Source organism: Phoxinus phoxinus (genome assembly GCF_949152265.1).
Source record: "Phoxinus phoxinus genome assembly, chromosome: 24".
Lineage (NCBI taxonomy): Eukaryota > Metazoa > Chordata > Actinopteri > Cypriniformes > Leuciscidae > Phoxinus > Phoxinus phoxinus.
The window spans coordinates 17,889,872-17,895,512 of record NC_136899.1 but is presented as its reverse complement, the minus strand read 5'-3'; the positions used below and the strand labels follow the sequence as shown (position 1 = coordinate 17,895,512).

The window sequence follows — 5,641 nt, the reverse complement described above, 5'->3', positions numbered from 1 at the left end:
CTGCAGAGAACAGATATTTATTGCTTAACATTTGATAAGACTGGAAGCAATCAGTCTATATCAGTCTATGGACAAAGATGTTACATTATACAGGTTGAACTGAACCATCATGGCATTGGTAGCATATATATGGTAGCACGTGTGGGTGTGTGTGTTTGGAATACTGTCAAATATATATTCAATACTGTTATAAGTATGTCCCTGTGTAGTGAAGGGAATTTAAACCATATCAATCTAACGTAGAAACGAGAGCAGAAATCATCTAACGACATGTTTCACTTGTGATTTATGAAACATATGCTGCCAATGTACAAATTATCGAACGTTGATAAATGTGGTGGTTGAATACAATCGTTATTTGAATATCACGCCGCTGAAAATTCACAGTTTAGCCTTGACCCTAGAGTTATGACATGAGAAATGTAATCTGGTCAAGAAGAGGAAGTACTTTTATGAAAGAGAAATGAATCTTACTCCAAAAAACACCTGTTAACCTCGTAATTGCAAATAATTACATTCATTTAAATGTATCTAAAATACCGGTTAATAAAACGAAACATTTACAAACATTATAAACACTAGCATAGGGGGTTTTTTTTCCCCTCACTCCACAACAAATCCTTTAAATTTAACTGTATTCAGAACAAGAATTGAAAAATAAGTAGCTATAAATTATACATTAAACTATGAAACAAAACACAAATTAGGCTGTGGCATTCATTATAAACAACATGCAAACATCAAGCCAAAATGAATTTATTGTAGGCTACGGCACTGGGCTCACCTCTCTTATTCGGCAAGACTCTAAATATGTTTCCATAATTGCCACGTAACGTTTGATTGCTAAACTGTTATTCATTATGTAGCTTAAAAAAGGCTTTGTATTTCACTCGTGTTCCAATATCCACGAAAAACTACATCCTTCACATGTGCAAATATGTGTTTGGTTTGGCACAGCAGACCATTTAAATTGAACAGTGTGACTTATGTTTGGTTGACTGCATTTTAGTTTGAAGAATGTCTGATCGTAGCTACGGGTTTCGAATTTCGTAGCAGCCCGGGTGGTTGTGGAGGCAAAAACTCGGGCCTGGGAGGATTTCGGTGAGGCCATGGAAAAGGACTATCGGCTGGCCTCGAAGAGATTCTGGCAAACCGTCCGGCGACTCAGGAGAGGGAAGCAGTGCCCTACCAACGCTGTTTACAGTGGAGGTGGGCAGCTGTTGACCTCAACTGGGGATGTTGTCGGACGGTGGAAGGAATACTTCGAGGATCTCCTCAATCCCACCGTCACGTCTTCAATGGAGGAAGCAGAGGCTGAGGTCTCAGAGGTGGACTCGTCCATCACCCAAGCTGAAGTCACCGGGGTAGTCAAAAAACTCCTCGGTGGCAAGGCCCCGGGGGTGGATGAGATCCGCCCTGAGTACCTCAAGTCTCTGGATGTTGCGGGGCTGTCTTGGCTGACACGCCTCTGCAGCATCGCGTGGCAGTCGGGGACAGTGCCTCTGGGATGGCAGACCGGGGTGGTGGTCCCTCTTTTTAAGAAGGGGGACCGGAGGGTGTGTTCCAACTACAGGGGGATCACACTTCTTAGCCTCCCTGGGAAAGTCTATGCCAGGGTACTGGAGAGGAGAATACGGCCGATAGTAGAACCTCGGATTCAGGAGGAACAGTGCGGTTTTCGTCCGGGCCGTGGAACACTGGACCAGCTCTATACCCTCTACAGGGTGCTGGAGGGTTCATGGGAGTTTGCCCAACCAATCCACATGTGCTTTGTGGATTTGGAGAAGGCATTCGACTGTGTCCCTCGTGGCGGCCTGTGGAGGGTGCTCCGGGAGTATGGGGTCCGCGGTCCTTTGCTAAGGGCTGTCCGGTCCCTGTACGACCGAAGCAGGAGCTTGGTTCGCATTGCCGGCAGTAAGTCAGACTTCTTCCCGGTGCATGTTGGACTCCGGCAGGGCTGCCCTTTGTCGCCGGTTCTGTTCATAATTTTTATGGACAGAATTTCTAGGCGCAGCCAGGGGCCGGAGGGTGTCTGGTTTGGGAACAACACGATTTCGTCTCTGCTCTTTGCGGATGATGTTGTCATGTTGGCCCCATCAGACCAGGACCTTCAGCATGCACTGGGACGGTTTGCAGCTGAGTGTGAAGCGGCTGGGATGAGAATCAGCACCTCCAAATCCGAGGCCATGGTCCTCAGTCGGAAAAAGGTGGCTTGCCTACTTCAGGTTGGTGGAGAGTTCCTGCCTCAAGTGGAGGAGTTCAAGTATCTTGGGGTCTTGTTCACGAGTGAGGGAAGGATGGAACGGGAGATTGACAGACGGATCGGTGCAGCTTCCACAGTAATGCGGACGATGTACCGGTCTGTCGTGGTGAAGAAAGAGCTGAGCCGCAAGGCGAAGCTCTCGATTTACCGGTCAATCTACGTTCCTACTCTCACCTATGGTCATGAGCTTTGGGTCATGACCGAAAGGACAAGATCCCGGATACAGGCGGTCGAAATGAGCTTTCTCCGCAGGGTGGCTGGGCGATCCCTTAGAGATAGGGTGAGGAGCTCGGTCACTCGGGAGGAGCTCAGAGTAGAGCCGCTGCTCCTCCACATCGAGAGGGGTCAGCTGAGGTGGCTCGGGCATCTGTTCCGAATGCCTCCTGGACGCCTTCCCGGAAAGGTGTTCCGGGCACGTCCCACCGGGAGGAGACCCCGGGGAAGACCTAAGACACGCTGGAGAGACTATGTCTCTCGGCTGGCCTGGGAACGCCTCGGTGTCCCCCCGGAAGAGCTAGAGGAAGTGGCTAGGGAAAGGGAAGTCTGGGCATCTCTGCTTAGACTGCTGCCCCCGCGACCCGGCCCTGGATAAGTGGAAGAAGATGGATGGATGGATGGATGATCGTAGCTACCGCTCATGGCCATATTGATAAATGGCAAGTTTTGCGTGGAAACGGCCGTACGTTTAGTTTTCTGTTGTATGTTCGTTTAATAAATGAAGTCCAGGCAGTGTGTAAAAGTTTTGTCAAGTCAACCTCGCCATCAAATTTGTCAGAGGCTGGGTAGGGTCAAATTAATTTTGCCAGGCTTGGTCTGAAGATAATTTTTTTTTACCTTTTTTGCCAATATCATCATTGGTACTGTCACCAAACTCTCAGGCCACAGTAATGATGAACACCATATTTTGTTTTAATATGCCAAAGCAGGGGTGGGCAACTGCACTCAGAAAAAAATGGTACAAAAGCTGTCACTGGACCGGTACCCTTTAAAAAGGTTCTAATATGTACACTTTTGGTACCAATATGTACCTTTGAGGTACTAATATGCACTCCTTATAACACCTAAACTCCTAACAAAAAATGCTTTTTTTTACAGACACCCTCTCTATTTTGGCAAGTGGGGCATGCATGACATATCGAATTGTCTTGTGCCAAGGAATCAGAGGAAGAAAGAATTTTGTTTCTTTTTTTGTTTCTATTATGGTTCAAAAGTTATTAGGAAAAAATAAGTCAAACTTTGGAAAGGTGGTGGCGCTAGAGGGATTGAGTTAGACTATGAATGTTTGGACTGACAAATTTCACAACATTATACCATACGGTTCTATGGGATGCAATAGACTCAAGAAGAAGAAACAATAACGGAATAATAAGAATACCAATGGATACAATAGGTACCTTGGTCCCTATGATAAGAACACCAACGTATACAATAAGTGCCTACAGACCTTTGGTGCTTTGCCCCTAATAATAATAATAAGAACGCCAATGGATACAATAGGTGCCTATGCACCTTCAGGGCTTGGCCCCTAATAAAGATGCATGTGGCACATAGAAATACCCTGGGCCCAAAGCCACAAGTCTTAAGAAGTTATGTTTCAAGTTTGAGGATGATATAACAAAAAAAATTATCTTGGAGCTCCAAAGTGCCCCTTAGTAATAAAATTATCTGAGGGCTAGAGAGTGCTGTTACAGTTACTTTTGCATGTGCCAAATATACCATCCTTGAAGGTAATGAAACGCTTTTAAGTTAAAAGGATTAGTTTTTCAAGTAAATGAAGAGGAAAACAGTCTGGGATGTGGAAGAATTACAGTGACGTGACAGGTGCACCTGTCAGACGAGATCTGGCTACTGAATAGTCCAGAAAGCTGTACATAATCACAATAACGCCTCTATGTGCACATGCGGAAGATAAACAACACGTTGTTGGAACAGTTTTGTCCATCAAGATGTATTACAATGACAATGGCCGGAGAATATGCCTCTCAAGACGTCACAAAATCCAATGGCAAATCTTAGATATAAGTAAAACTACCACCCTGTTTTGAAAATTAAACTTTGGAGCCAGGCTCATTTGTTTGTGCAGTCTAATGTATACGATCATATACAGTTTTACAACATAAACAGTGCATAGATTGCATAATTTCTTGAAGAACGATGATGGAGAGCAGATTGTTCAGGCAAAATCTGATGTAAACAATTGTCAATATTTCACAGATTTCACACTTTTGTGGACAAAAAAAATATGTTGGATGTTTTTCAATCGATGCTTGTTATGGACATTTTACCCAAGTGCAACGGTTTTGGATTCATCTCACGATCGCTATTTCATAACAAATGTATAAAAACCTGTTTTAATTTTGCATGTTGTCATTTGTACTCCTGACACAAATTACAATATTACTGCTGCTGGAGCATCTATATCATAAAACAGACACCGTAGATTGACACTACACCCGTAGAACTTTCAAAAGATGTATAATTTTTTAATTTTAGACCATTGTCTATATAGTAAATGTATACTATGCTAAACAAAGTGACATCAAGCTCGAGGTGTGGTCAGTTGCTCAAGCTCAAGGGCACTGCTCCAGTGCATTTTTTGTTAGTTTTTAGTTTTAAAAAAAAATCTGAGAATGTGACCCTGCACTGTCCTGCAGAGTTTAGCTCTAGCCCTATTCAAACACACCTGTCTGTAACTTTCAAGTAATTGTGAATGTAGTGGGACGTATATAGCCACGTTAATTAAATGAATGTGCGTGGGGTAGTGCGGTTCCAATCACAAACTTGGTGGTACCGTATAAAAGAGAGAACCTGTAGCCACTCTTGTGTGTGTGTTTGCCGGTTTGGTGTCGCGTCATTGCCTGGGGGAACGCCCCTCTTTCTCCTAGCGTTTCCGCTTTCAGGATCGTTCGCTGCCGTTGGCGGCTCCTGTTACATGCCTCTATTGCAGTCCCGTGTCTCATGATACTTTGAGCTGCGGGGATTGTTCGCTGTGTGAGCCTTAAGCGGCGGCTGCTCTTCTTCGCCTGCCTCGCTGGCATTTCCGTGCTTCGGATGATGTGTCCCGTGTCCTCTATACGCCGAGTTTGTGAATGAAAGGACGAGTAGATGTTCTGTGATGCCTGGTGGGCAACGCTGACTTGACGCTGCTGCTTATCATAGAAGTTAGCCCACGATCTAAATAGTCAACTCTCCCTCCACACACGTGTGTGTGGATTTTCATATTTTCATTTTTTTTGTAGTATTTTCTTGTTGTTGATCTAAATGTTTATTATTGGCGCATGTTGAGTGAGAGTGTTGTATATTGAAACCATAATAAATTGTTACACTCTTGTTACAGGAGCTGAGGCTTTGGCGGCAGACCACTAGTAGGCCCGTACG

General features: G+C 44.6%; 1 protein-coding gene across 1 annotated transcript in view; it reads right to left on the bottom strand.

The window, feature by feature from the left end:
- elovl2 (ELOVL fatty acid elongase 2) overlaps positions 1-5,641 on the bottom strand; it is a 66,920-nt gene that overhangs the window by 1,168 nt on the left and 60,111 nt on the right. The gene's annotated exons all lie outside the window — the stretch shown is intronic.